Source organism: Periplaneta americana, chromosome 6 (assembly GCF_040183065.1).
Source record: "Periplaneta americana isolate PAMFEO1 chromosome 6, P.americana_PAMFEO1_priV1, whole genome shotgun sequence".
Taxonomy (NCBI): Eukaryota; Metazoa; Arthropoda; class Insecta; order Blattodea; family Blattidae; genus Periplaneta; species Periplaneta americana.
The window spans coordinates 142,954,744-142,970,502 of NC_091122.1; positions in this window are offsets into that span (position 1 = coordinate 142,954,744).

Sequence of the window (15,759 nt, forward strand, 5' to 3'; positions counted from 1 at the left end):
TCATATTATTTTGTTTCTTACAAATTTTCACCTGCAGCTATGATTAGGCTATACTCGTATTTTCAATAAATTTGGGAATTTCTGAAATTACATGAGTTGAGTAACTGGTACAGTCATTATTTCTGTAAAGAGATTATGAAATTAAATGTATAGGCTGTTGAAGTACATTGGAGCCTCTTAGTAGTGAGTAAATTTTGAGACACTTTTGTGGTGAAACCAAATAACCTGACAGAATTGAAGTGCTTCATGTTTCATTACAGTGAAAATCACAAGCACCATTTCTCTAAATGTACTTGTGTTATCAATAAATTATCTTAACTGCATATATATTTTCAATTTTTCTCTGTTTTAAAGTATTGTATTATTAATGAAATCTTCCTAATTCATACCTTCAATTTCATTCCATTGTTTCCTGTTATTCACTTCTTTCTTCTCTATAAAAGTTTGACATGAATAAATTAACTTCCATATTGGAATAATGTTTCAATGTAAAAAAATCTGTTACAAATAGTACGGTATCATTATTATATCTTCAGATGATAAACATTGCAAAGAAATATTGTAGAGAAGTATTTTGTATTTGATTCATGGTAATTTGTAATAACGTGCCATTATCTTGTGGTAGTGTATAATTCTTTGTTCTGTGCTTCTGCTCTTAGAAAATATAATTAGAAATCGGAATTCAACATTACAAATATTTTAGGACAGACATAAAGCTAATAAGTCTACTACACTGTATTTTGTAAGACAGATCTTCGCTTTCTCGTGTTGAAAGATTGGTGGAACAAATTGTGTATGTCTTTTGTTGCTATTTAGGGTCGTTATTAATACTCGTGTTTTTTCAGACGCTCTCCATTTTAATGCTGATATTTATCTAGAATCAACAATAACATCCTGTATCTCCAATCTGTGGTGGTACACCATAACTGGTAGAAATGTTGATGGCAATAAGAATAAATAAAATAAATAAAGTATCGAATCACCATTATAGTTCAGGAGATGAAATAGGTTAAGAAAATAGAAAGGACATTGAAGTATGTATTTTAAAGACTATTGAAGTTCTAGGTTTACATTATGTAGTTCTGTATTAAAGACTAGATTATGAAAGTTAACATAAACAAATATCAGATGAAAGTTGAGTGACAGAAGCAGCAATGCTAGGACTCTTGTCGAACCCAAACTCTCGTTGGAAGTAGGAGAGAGTATACAGCAATGTAGGACATTAATTCAAACTTCTGTACCTCAAATATCAGACCTGAACCAATAGTGTCTGCTAAACTTAAATAAAGGGTGTGCTGTCCTGAAGATTCATAATTGGGTTTAGGTGTTTTTGTCACACTTTTTTTGACATAGGTACATTTCGTCACACTTTACACTTTCGTCACATCGTCTTTTGTCACGCATTACATTTTTGTCACAGGCCTACGATGTCACACATTAGTTTCTGACACACTTCATTTTAAGTTTCTTTACTTGAAGTATAATTGCAACAATTGGTAGGTAATTAATTACGATATATTGTTATATGTTACCAAGGAATAAATTTTTTAGGTGATAATCAAAATTTTTCACGTATGTAATACACGTTAACGTGTATGGACAGTGGCTTCCGGTCGTGTTAATTTTTATGGAAAGAAAATCAAGGAGATCTTATGAACTTATTTTTAATACGCTTAAAGAAGAGATAACAGATTACAAAAACAGTTGTTGCCGCACTTTATATCGACTGATTAAGAGGCAACCGTAATGGCCGTAATATCAAATACGTTTCCACAAGCAAAGCTGGCCGGTTGTTTATTTCATCTCGGGCAATGTTTCGCCACCACGTAAAAAGAAAAAAATATACTTATCTCGATACAAGATTATCACGAACTGTAGAAAGATATCAGGAATATAAATCCGATGAGGACGTCCTAGGTTACCTTCGAGCAATTGGGCACGGTATCGCTGGACACTTTGGTTCAATTACTTATTTTGAATATATGCACTAACTTCAGACAAAAATGTGTATAAAAATTGATGAGTATTCAATAAATAATAGTGAAAGTAATATTGTGTAGTACATTCAGTGCTGTGACGAAACATATCCATTGTGGCGCAAAGGTACGTATGACGAAATGCAATCTGTGACAAAACATGTCCATATGACGAAAAAGTCCGTGACGGAATGGCGTGACGAAACATACCGTTGACGAAAGCACCGGTTACAAATACGCCTTTTGTGATTGCAATTGCTTTTTTTTTTTTTCAACAAAATTAGGTCCGTCATTACTCCGGACGCACCTCAGTCTTAGGCTTATTGTGGTATCTATGTTAATTTAATACCGATTCATCAGCCCTGTTATCTTGATTAAGGTGTACAGTCCAGATATAGAACTAGGTTCAAAATCTTTTGGTTCTAGAGATTCTTTCGCAAAGATAAAGTATCTTCTGCAAGCCAATGCATTGCAGAAGCAAATGATGTGCTGGGCTGTTTCCGTCTCCTTCCCGCAGAATCTACAGTCTAGGTTACCTTGAAGCATACCCATTATATTAAGATGCTTTTTCGTAGGAGCATGACCAGTGAGAAAAGCTCTAATTGCTCTCAGCTGAAATCTATTACATTGAAGTAATATTTCAGCTCTTTTGTTGCATGGCCTAATAGTAAATTGTTTCCCATGATTGATACCTGGTGTCTTGATCCAGGTTTTGTAGTGTTGAACCTTGGACTACTTTTTAATCGCCTCTCGAACAGAGCATCTAGATATTCCGAGAGTCGACTCTGGTCCAATATATTTTGTAACCGCACCTTGTCTTGCAAGTTCGTCACCTTTTCGTTTCTCTCAATGCCACAATGCCCTGGTACCGGTACCCAGATGAGTTTAACCTCATTCTGTTCTGCCAGGGTCGAAAGTATATTGAGGCAATTAAGACCCAGTCCTGAAGTAACAATAAGGCTATTTAAAGCCATAAGGAAAGCCTGGCTGTCCGGGAATATAAGAATCTGCTACCCTGTATTTGCAAGTGTTAGTCTATAAATAAATAATAGTATTATATGTAGATATTAATTTTTCGGTCCTACAAATTATCTGTTATGTTTGCCATTGGCAGGGGCAAGTATTTATGGAGATTAATTTTATCATTTGTGTTTTTTAATATTGGTGTCGGCAGAGATTGTTGGAGATTGATTTGTACTCTTGGCGGAGATTAATGAAAGTTTTGGAAAATACAATTATTTTAGAATTGGAATATTAACTCAGTACAGTATGAATATTACTTTCCAAATAATTAACATTAAGGGTTCGTTAGATTCTGATAAAGGTGCGGTATGGCCAATAGACAATATTTGTTGAATTGAGACTGTATTTAACACACATTCATTAAAAACGAAAAAACAGCCTTCAAATTATTAGTGAAATGTTGAATTCTCCGTCTTTTGAGTTCACTAATGTAATCAGAACACCTGGAATACCATGTAATGTAGCCTACTTGGATATATAACAAATTAAAGTGAAAAAAAATCAGAAGAACTTAGAATATGAAATTCGCTATAAAACGACGCAATAGTAATAATTCGCGAATGTTTCATATTTCGCTATTAGAACTCTATTTCGCGATTGTTTTATCCGCATATTATTAATCAGAATCACTAAGGGTGCTATTCATAGACATTTCGCAGCACGCGCTACGAGCGTACTAAGCTACCCCCGGCTATCCACTGGTTACTAGCACAGAATTCAAATCATATCCTATCGCTAACACTGGTTTACGAATACGAAAAACGCTGATCATCCACCGGAAACTCGCGCTAAAAATGTCTATGAATACGGCCTTTAATGTGTAAAGATTAGTAAAAAGCTATTGTATATCTATTATGTCGTGATTTTCGCGATCTCCATAAATACCCAACCCAGACCATTGGTTATTAATGCAGAAAAATTCGCTCCGGCGCCGGGAATCGAATCTGGGTCCCCAGTTCTATGCACTGAGCTATGCTGAGGCTCAATCCACAACACCGGATCGATTCCCTTTCCTTTGGTATGTTCCCTTAATGTGTTATGCCATTACCCTTATACAGAATGTAGAAATGCAATATAATCAAAATCGATTACTTTAATTATTATTAAAGTTTAATACATTGAGTAATAATTTAATTACATAACATGTTATGCACATTGTAGTAAGCGAAAAGTGCAGTATTACTTGCTTTGATTTGAACTTTAGCTCCAGTCTTCTTTCCTGCATCACTAACTTCTCAAAGATATTATCATAAAATGACTCTCTGTGTTTCATTCTGTGCATATACTAGAGGTCTGCACGAGCTCGGGCTAGGGTTGAAATTCAGTTATGTTTGTCGGGTTCGAACCGGGCTCGGGCCTTAAATAAGCGAAATTCTTTTTTTCCCATGAATTATATATTGGGTAAGGATGGGGAAAATGGACAGTCTAAGCAAGTTTTTCGAAATAATACGACAACATTTCACATTTCAACCTTGTTTTTAATTTGCTAATATCTTTGAACCTTTAGTGCAGAAAAAATCCAATTATATGAAGGTGCATACACTCGTTTTAAAGAATATTGTTTATTGAAGAATGTACAAATGTATTGTTGGTATATTTCACGGAAATAGCGAAGGAATGCGAACCTTTATTTGAATGTTTTCCGGACCTATATGGTTACCTGCTATGACAGGCGGATTTTATTTATTTATTTATTATTATCATTATTATTATTATTACTATTATTATTATTATTATTATTATTATTATTATTATGACACTAACACTTCTTAAAAAATTATTCTATTTAGGAAAAATTAAACAAATATATGTCTGTTTGCCCCCGTAGTGTGAGGTAAATGCACATTTCCTTGGAGCAAACAGACACTTCATTGTCTAATCACTCTCATCACTATAGCAACTCTGACAAACGAAGTACGGATCATTTCCATTTTCCACACACACAACATGGAACCAGATGGAACAATTGAGACATTTCACCCTGTTTTCACCTTGTTTATATAGCTTTTTACACACTTTGCACATATCATCACTGTATTTAGCACGCGGATCAGATTTCGTTTTCTTTGTGTACCTAGCTGCTGTCTTGACTTTTTTGTCCTTGAGTTCGGCGATGAATGAGGGATGTCAAAATTTGAGATTCTCGTATTTTAAGTTTTCTTTGTCCTGTTCCTGAAGTTGATAGAATTGGGATAAGTTTCTCAATATTTCTTCCGTTTGGAATTTCTACTCTCAGCTGTGTCACAGTACTCTCCCTTAACTCCTCCACTTCATTATTTTAGTGGTAATGAAGAGCGGCCTACCGTTTGCACCTCTAGATCCTCTGCATGTGGAAGTGAGGAAGTTGTGAATTCGTGAATAGTTGCAGGAACAAATACATGGTCAGGGAAGCGATCCGGGTTGAATGGATGAATTCCGCAAACGTCGAAGCCATGTACAGCATTCCCGATTCCATGCTTCAGCAAAAATAAGATCCAAATGCCACTTTGTTGATCCTTTTTCCGGGATTTCTTCTTACGTAGCTCCTTCAGCCATCATTATAGAATGTCTTGAGAGGAGCAAAGAGAGCAACATCAAGTGGTTGTAATCTGTGAGAACTATGTGGAGGCAATCACAGCATATGCACATTGTTGTCTACAGCCTTCTCTAGGGTTGGGGGATCTGAGCAGTGAGAGCCATATCCATCCAAAATTGTATTACAGGTCCAAGAGGCTTCACATTAATGAAATGATCCAAGAACTGGGAAAACTGTTCCCATTTCATATACCCGCTCTCTGAAAGGACAATTTTTGTTCCGGATGCGTTCCTAATTCAAAGTTGACATTATATCTCTGTCCTTTCATGACCACGAAAGGAGGAACTTATTGTTCTGTCGCAGAAACACATGTCATCACACTGACCTTTCTCCCTTTTCACAGTTAGTTTGGCTAACCACGTCTCTTTTGCCACGCATGGAAATAACCTTCCTTGGTTTGTAAAGCAACTGTAGGCCCGTCTCGTCTTAGTTGTAAATAATTGTAATCTTCATCTTACGATGTTTGGGTGACGTATATACGTCCGTTGATGTGACATATTAATGAATTAAATACTATTATAGTCACAATCATGCCATGGTATGAAAGAAAAATTTCACAACCTCGAGCGGGAATCGAACCTGCGACTTCCAGGAAGTCGCAGGTTCGATTCCCGCTCGAGGTTGTGAAATTTTTCTTTCATACCATGGTATGATTGTGACTATAATAGTATTTAATTCATTGTAAATAATTATGTAAAGGTTTGTTCCATGGGCTCAGTTCATCCATCAGTTTTGACAGATTGCTGTAAAATACAGCGATTTTTTTCTTTGGTCATCCCTTTGGCTCGAGAGTACGACAGACCTTCAGCAACGCGTAAACAGAGATTTTTGTGACGACTGAGAAACCCTCGAATCCAGTCTTTTACCGCAGCTTGAAGATCGTTGTTAAAACTGTGTTTTATTCCATTCAAAAATGCATTATCTGTCAGCCAGGCTACGTAGTTCCTTGTACGATAACCGGTACCCAATGGAATCAAGTTTGAGAAAGTGTTCTACAAACTGCAATTCAGTATCTTTTGTAAATGTTTTGTGCTGTCCGAATTTTGGAATATTTTCATTGCTTATAGGCCTAACCCTTCTTCTTAGTGTATTTCGCGGAAATGGAAATGTTTTAGCCGCCGTGGATAGAAGCATTCTATCGACTTTAAACGCTCTCATCGCTAGCTGCATATTTTCTTCACTCCAAGAGCATGTGTCTGTTGTTGTTACACGATCTCGTACCATTCTGTAATTAAAATATCATCCACAAATAAGCAATAACGTTTAAAATTGTATTTAATTATATCAAATTAAAGATAAACTGATGTAGAATAAGGGTGCAAAATTTGAATAAAATCCATTAAGAAACAGTGAAGTTATTAATAGCATAAGGGCTTCACATAAAAAATAGAATGTGTCCGTCTGGCTCCACGTGCACGGTTTCTCTTAGTGTATGAAAAATCCAACAGATGGAAGAAGTATGTTATTCCGCCAATCTAGCTGGTAAAGCCGCCGATATACCGCTATCTCATGTTGATTCGGGATTCCAGAGAAATCTAAACAATCCTTATTTCCTAAAAATGTTCTTGTATAAAACCCATTTCTAAACAAAATATATTTCTTACCAATTCAAATTTTTAAGCAAGATGATGATCTAAAGTGGCGATTTCCAGCAGAATCTTTACACGCATATTTGCACACGTCTCACCAACGAGTTATAATAGGCCTACTAGTATAGTAATAATAGTATATTAACAGTAATAATAGTAATATAACTCGCTGCGTCTCATTGAAACAGCTTGACTCAGAGGAAGTGGTATTGCCAACTTTAACAATATTAAGGCGCTAATTTTCTTACCGAGTGTCCGTTTGCCCCCATGCCCCTTTGCCCCATCCTTAGGCCTACCCTTGATTAAAAAATAATACGAAGATTTTAATGCATTCACGATTAGATGTCCACCTGGTACCCATCCAAAACAGTAGACTGGGTGTACACATTGCGATTTTGCAGGATCCGTTTTATTACACTCCTGCCTGACGACATGCCAACGAGTTAGAAAGAGAGAGAGGATACTCTTCATTGGTCCACACATTTCCCGCAAAAACGCAAATCCGTCGCTTGGGTGATCATAAATTTGAGACTCAACCGAAGGTCCGTTATTGTAGTCTGACAGCTAGTCATTATAATGTTGTCAAAACTGCAAGATCTGTGTGTGAAGCTCCTAGTTTGCTTAAGGAACCAATTGAAAGAAGATCCTGAGTTCACTCTTTTTGTGTCAATGAAGGGTTTGCTAAATTTTACAATTACAAAACAGTATGAAAATAAGTTTTTTTTTTAAATTTTATCGAATGTCCAATTCCTTCGACGAACTCTAGAACATCATCTTTACAGCACTATGTTTCAGAATATCGATAATTCTGATCATCCTATTATCAGCAAAAGTCTCGAAGCACATTTTAATTTGGTTCACAGATTTTAAATTCTATAATGTTTGCAGATGAACAAGTAATATTTGCCAATTTAAGTTGATGAGTTACAGATAGCCGTTCAGTATGTATGTGACGTTACTGCGGAATATAGTTTAGGAAGCTCAGTTAAAAAGACAAAAGTTATGGCATTTTTAGTAAAGTATCCCATACGATCAAAGATAATAATTATTAACATAATAGTCAGTCATTTCAGTTATTTGGGCTGTAGTATAACATATATAATAAAGAAGATGTATAAAATAAACTGAATAAATTTCAATATAAATATGTTGTTGTTTAGTCAACTTGCCGAAGACAGATTGGAACTTCATAAGTGACACCAATAAGGCTTTACTCATGAGTAGAGTTCAATGTTTGGTCACATCTTCCACCTGAAGAAAAAATACTGAATCTGCTCTCGTCTGTAAATTTCGCATTGTTCCAGAACGGATTAGGGGTGTTTTCCATATATATAATTTTCTCCGCGAATTCTGATCTTTCTTCCTAATGATTTCTTCTGACTATTATGATATTCATTGTTTTTCAAATAATTACGAACTGTGCTGTCACTTACACTTAGTTGTAGTTCAAGACCACAGGCACATTTCGGTGCACTTCAACGGATTTTTTTTTTCTTAAAATTGCTTTTCCGCATGTTTTAGATATTTTTCTTGGGCGGCAAGTTATTTTCATGCTTTTCAATTTTTTTCTATGACCACTGGAGACAACCCCATTGTGATAAGAAGTTCCCATGATTAAACGCTTGGGAGTCACAGGTCTAATCGTTACTGGAGTTTGAACTTTCGAATACTTTTTAAGGGTTAAATTTACACAATTACACATCTCACGAAACTTAAACGTGTCTTTTTAAATATACATATTCTCAATTTTCTTTTCAATACTGAATATTTCCTACACTTCAGTATGTGCAGAAAAAAATGTTTCATGTAAACAAGTGCATTATTCTACAATATTATAATATTTGTTACAAGTTTGTCGGTGTTCGAATACTTCATTCACTGTAGAGTGCAGATCCACAAAAATACGGACGACAGAACTGCGCTGTGTGGACGCCTATATGCTTGATTTGTATAGGCATCCAACAAGGAAATCTCAGTGCGCAGAAACCAGCGGGCGTGACTGTCTCGCGCAGATGACGTATGCTCCCGTTTCCAGCATGCTCTCATGCCTACTGCAGGGGGGTAAGAGGGGTCACAAACTGCAATCCAGTATCTTTTGTAAATGTTGTGTGCTGTCCGAATTTTGGAATATTTTCATTGCTTATAACCCTTCTTCTTATTGTATTTCGCGGAAATGAAAATGTTTTAGCCACCGTGGTTAGAATCATTCCATCGACTTTAAACGCTCTCATTGCTAGCTGCATTTTTTCTTCAGTCCAAGAGCATCTGTCTGTTGTTCTTACACGATCTCGTACCATTCTGTAATTAAAATATCATCCACAAATAAGCAATAACGTTTAAAATTGTATTTAATCAGTAGCGGCTCGTAGTTAAAGGTTCTTAGGCGGAGCCGTCCCTACAAAAATCTTGACATTTGTTTGTGTTTAATAGTAGAATAAAGATTTTCAATAAAGGAGAAACATACAAATTTTACTCGACTCGTTCGTTAATAACGATCAATATATTTGGAATTGTTGGTACCGATAGATGATGTTTTTGAGATAGGTTATAAGTAATAAAGGTTCAACCTCAAACTTTCCCTTCCGCACAATAGAAACAGGAGGGGGTGGTTTTCTAGTGGAGTCTGGCTAATAAGGGTACAACTAGGCGTAGAAATCTACGCCTTGAGTCGTTGCCAACATTTTCTAGCTCTGAGTTTTAAAAAATCTCTCTTGGGGAAGAGAAAATGAACAATCTCTGGCACTCCATTCTTGAGGTTCCGTGTCTGCTCTCATTCATTTTACGGTAGGTCATAGACCTAATTGACATTTTAGGATAACATTGCGTTGATAAGATGAAGGAGTCGTTCAGTTATTCTTTGACACAATTGGTATCCCATAAAGTGGACCGTCAGCGACGGGAAAACATAACGGAAATTCAACCGCGCGAATTAGTTTTGGCTTGTCCTTTGTAGTACGAGTATCGGTATTGTATGCGGTTGTGAACTTGTGATTGTGAGAACCGTTTGCGAGTGTTTATTTGAGAACAATGAATCCTGTGTGTAATATATCGGGAAAAAGTTTGGACCATGAAACTAGATTAAAAGTGAAGGAACTTGGCGCGCCTCGTCCTGATCTTAAAATTGTTCAAGAACAAAAACAGTGCAAATCACGTGGGGGGTTATACTCATAATTTTAACAGAGCATTGTATAATGCAGATGAGTGGGTGTGTGGATGTGAAATGAAAAATGCATTCTTTTGTTTCACGTGCCTTGTCACAAATTCTAATGACAGCCATTGGACCGAGACTCGGATACAGACTTCAAAATGTTTCATGCGAAAGTAAAGAAACATAATTCAAGTGAAAAACAACTAAATGGTTTTATTGAATTTTCGATACTGGGAAAGGTAGACATTATACCTTGACCGAAACTACTTCCGACTTGACAGTTTACAGAGAAGGGGGAGCAGTGTTGTCATGTTGCCCATCTTTCGTGTAAGCGAGCGCGCTGCCGATAGACTGCAGTAATGAACAGCTGACATGAACGTATACAATTCTAACCAATTTGTTGAACACTAGGCATTAAAATTGGTGTACATATTACTTTTATTAGTCTGTTATTATTATTATTATTATTATTATTATACTTTTATTAGTCTATTATTATTTTATTAGTAGTAGTAGTAGTAGTAGTAGTAGTAGTAGTAGTAGTATTCTTCAATGTAATGTTGTTAGAAAGACGTCGAAAAAATAGTAAACTAAAAAATATTTATGATTAAAATCTCCACGGCCTTTTTCTTTTCGAATATCGATACCAGTGCTCTTATTAATTTTAACAGAAGCAGCAGTTCTAATTACGACTTGCGCCAAAGGTAAAAGAGGCTTGACTCTTTAACGAGGCACCTTGTACAATATTCTTTGTTCTCCGCCTGCCTTTCCTTCCTTCAGACATTGCACAAGTCACGTGTTTAGAAACTCTCGCAGAAACTAGAAAACGCACACTAGCCACACACTCCACCAATGTCAACGAAGATAATACGTGTAATATAATTTAAACACAATAATTATCGATACACTAAAACAATAATACAACTAAATAATATTTTTAATTCACACAAAGCACGCGTTAACCAGCCAACTCAGTCATTCCGGGCACTGCATTCGCCGCTAGGCCGTGGTATTCACGTGCAGCTTGTAAACATAGACACGGCAACACCGTCCCGTTACCATGGTTACGCGTCTCTCGTGATTGGTTGATTTGAATGGTTGCCATGGTAACATGCTAAAGGCGCCATTTGTCAGATCGGAAGTTGTTTTGGACAGACTATAGGTGTCAGCTAGATAGTGCTTACAGCTTAAGTGTAAAAAAAAAAAAAAATACAATGAAAATATATCTAAGAACCGGTACATACTAGGGAAACTGATAGATTGCATTAAGTTCTGTGGCAAGTTTGAGCTCGCCTTAAGGGGGCATGACGAAACTGAAAATTTCAACAATCCTGGAATTTTTCGTGGGCTTGTTAGTCTCATGTCCAGGGTGCGAATTAATGGAGGGATGGAGGAATTTCCCCCCTGTTGGAAAGTTATCCCCCTCTCATAAATTCATATTAACATCCTTGCCAGGGATAAATACTATCCCTCCTCACAAAATATAATTGTTTTCATTCGAGTATATTTTATGAAGTATAGTATAAAGTAAGCAAAGGAAATAATATTGATGTACTATCATCACCGGCAAGCTGACAACAATCAATAACTTAGGAATTACACATCTTATCTTAAGCCTGTTCATGAATATAATAATTAAGGAGCGGATTCCTATGTAATTAAATATTCTTTTTGCGTGTGATAAAACACAATTAACAAAGTTAAGAATTCCGAACATGAAGTTTCAAGTTTAAAACCCGAATTTTATTTCACATAAAAACACATAGGCCTATTTTCACAAAAAAAATTATGTAAATACATATTTTCAGGAAATCTATTATGAACACATAAATATTGGAGTTTTTTTTACTTAAATAACTTTTTTATAAGAACTTTTAAATATTTTAAAACTAAATCAATTATATCACTCAGAAATACGTTATCTTTTTTTAAGAATTCTTGGTTGCTTCGTGTTTCTAAGCGTTGTGTTGTGTATCCATTTTCGTAATAGTATCACCTCAAGTTCTGAGAACTGCTAGGAAGCATATCAGTGTTATTATTAGAGAATAAATTAACATGGACAAGGAGGAAAAATGTTTATTGTTGCTGAAGATGATTTCATTCCACGCCTTGTTTGTTAAACACAATAGATAAGAGAGCTCCTGTATAAATATTAGGCTACTTAATTTAAATAAATCTCTCGTCTTTCGCTCATGCGTATCAAGTAAAGCAATACATCTTGTTGTGATTCCGTTATCGGGCTTCGTCAATCCATATCATTCAAGATATACTGAAAGATGGTTATTTAAAAAAACGATTTGGCTTTCCTATTAGCAAATTTAAGCTTTTTGTGTGACACCATAAAAAAAATCGAAACATCCAAAAACCTGTTGTCTGAAACAGGGAGGTGCATGCCGTGGAAATTAAACTAGACTCGCTACCAGGTTCAGAAGCACAATTACTAAGGGACAAATTCCAGAATGTGTTTGAGAAAAACAGTGGATATAAAACAATGTTAAGTTGCTCAAGTATTGAAGGATGTGCCTGTAGGTGAAATTGACGGTGTATGTGTTTATGACATTCCTCTCTTAAATATGCACATCTGTCGTCCTGTGATGTGGAAAGATCGTTTTCACAGTATAAGTCGTTATTCAGAGATAATCGGCATTTGTGATGGAGAATTTGGAGATGACCTTTGTTGTTCACTGCAATTCTAGGCCAAATACTTGCACTCAAGTGTGGTTGGTGAGTACCTAGTAACATTTTTTTTCAAGCTAAGTAAGGTATTTTTGTCACAATAAAAAAAATATTTTTTTTTATTTTTAGCATATATTTACGTACCACTAAATTAAACTACATTAATTTAATTATAAGAAATTAAAATAAATCCCACTAAATTAAATTACATTAAATTTCATTAAATGAAATTAAATAAAGTCCACTAAATTAAATTAAACATAATTTAAATAAATGGAATTAAATTAATTTGCCTAAACTTAAATTAAATTACGCAATTTTAAATTAAATTAAATTACGCAATTTTAAATTAAATTAAATTAAATTCTGCTAAATTAAGTTCAAGTACATTATACCAGTTTAAATCAAAATAAAATATTTACCTCAATTAAATTTAATTAAACTGATTATGATTAATTATATACCTTTTAATCTTAACTGTGATTCAAGTTTGTTTGCTGCTGATACGTCTCTGTTTTCCTCTATGCGTGACATTGATGATTTAAACATTTTCATGGAAACCTCTTTACGTACTACTAAGATTTAAAATCATCCGTCCTCAAGTGAGGTTGACCACTGGGATCCGGAATTAACAAACATAAAAGATAATGGGAAATGAAACGGGCAAAATATGGATTAGATTTGTACATTAAAACAAAAATTTGCGAGTTAATATATAGATGATAGTGTAAAATTTGAAGAGAGGCCTTCAGAATTTCCATTACAATCTTCTGAACCTCATAAAAGGGAATTTTAAAGGATTTAAGAATATTACATGTAAATTTTGGTAAACAACCCCTCGCTCCAAATAGTAAGCCTGCAACATCCCAGTTGTAAAGCGAAATGCCATATTTTTCACTGAGGTATGGAAGACAAGGTACATATTTAGCTCGCTTGTCATCATTAATCTGCAGTGCTTGATTTGTGTCTCGTTCAAAGCAAATCGTAGGGTCTAAGACCATCGCTTTCTGGTTCTTCTATCGATGGCAATTATATCGACTCTTCTGTGAGAATCATCTTCAGACATGCAATGAATCTCCTCATATACTTCCCATCCTCTGTTTCTTAGCAGGTTGGTAATTGCTGTACGGACACGATGGTGTCTGTTGTTACGCAGTAGCTCTCCCTTCTTACAGAACCCCAGTACGTGGCCAAGTGTTTCAGTCTCGCTGCAGCCGGGATGGCGACAACGGGTAGTACTGAAGGTTCTGCGAGGGACAGATCTCACTGCGGTGACGTTGCAAGACATCTTGATGACATTGATGTATTCCGAGGACGAAAGACACTTTTTAGAGGAGATCCAGGAGTTGACTTTGGGGCATTCTTCAAATGTACAAACACTTTTGCCTTTATGTGGGAGCTGGCACCATGACTGGAATGATTGTTTTCTGAGAATTTCTCTGAGATGTTTTCCTTTAGTTTGAGGAGTGACGCTGTGTGGAGCAATCTTCAGGCGCGTGAGAGATGTTTTCTTCTCCTCTTCTAGATTTCTCAGGTGATGTAGATGTGCATCATTCGCGTGTTCCAGTCGCGTACAGATGTTATAGTGTTGAATACTGGCTTCCCATTCAGCTCTCAGAATTCCAAGACCTCTTACGTTCTTCGATGCATACAGCATGGCATTCGGAGTATCATCTGGGAGGGACAATATCTGGTTTCAGTCTAATGGATTTAAACTTAATAGTAATAAAACTCAACATTTATTATTTACTTTGTTGAATTTGTGACAGAAGTTAAGCTTCTTGGAATTATTCTGGACACTAAACTGACCTGGGATGGCCATGTCAATTATGTGTGTAGTAGATTATCTCGTGTTTAATAGTTATTATATCATCTGAAATCTAAAGTATCAAAAGAATATCTTAGACAATGTTACTTTCGTTTCTTCTATATTATAACTTATGGTATACACATTTGGGGCAATGGTGCCAACGTTGACAAAATGCTTGTTCTCCAAAAGAAGGCCTTACGTAATTTTTCCGGTTCCTCTTATGTAGCTCATTGTCGCTCTTTATTCAAAGATCTATAATATTCTCTCCGTTGTTAATCAGTACATATTTAATTGTAAAATTAATTTACACAAGTTGGATTTTCAGTCTCAATTTCATAGTTATCCATAATCACCTTTTAGTTCCTCCCCATGTTAGACTAAGTAAAGGTAAAAAGTATTTTTTTATCGATGCAATTTATGTGTTCAATAAATTACCAAAGATGTCAGTACTACGAAGCTAAGTAAATTTAAATCTGTTCTTAAAATATTGCTTCTTGATAATCCGTTTTACATTATTAATCAGTTTGTAAATTCTGATGTAAATCTTGTCTTACAACTTCAGGCGTCTGAAGTTTTCGACAATAAACTGATTCAAACTATATTAACTATGTTGTTTGGTCAACTTTTCGAAGACAGGTCTGAACCTCACAAGTGATGCCAACAAGGCACCACTTATGAAGCAACAAGACCAGGAGATAATATGATAGGGTGGCCAGTTCATTTCCCCCTCCATTGCATACATCGCCGATTAGCTACATATTATTCTAATCAGACTTCAGATGTATACAAACAGTTGTTCTTCCTCTAACACATATCGTCAAGTCAGATGTACTGCCTAATAAAAGATGTACATATCAGTCAGAACCTCAGTCTGAAGATTACATTAACTACATTGAACTAAGTTATTGTAAGCTGAATAGAATTAAATTATGCTTAATTGTATAACTTTACATTACGAGAAA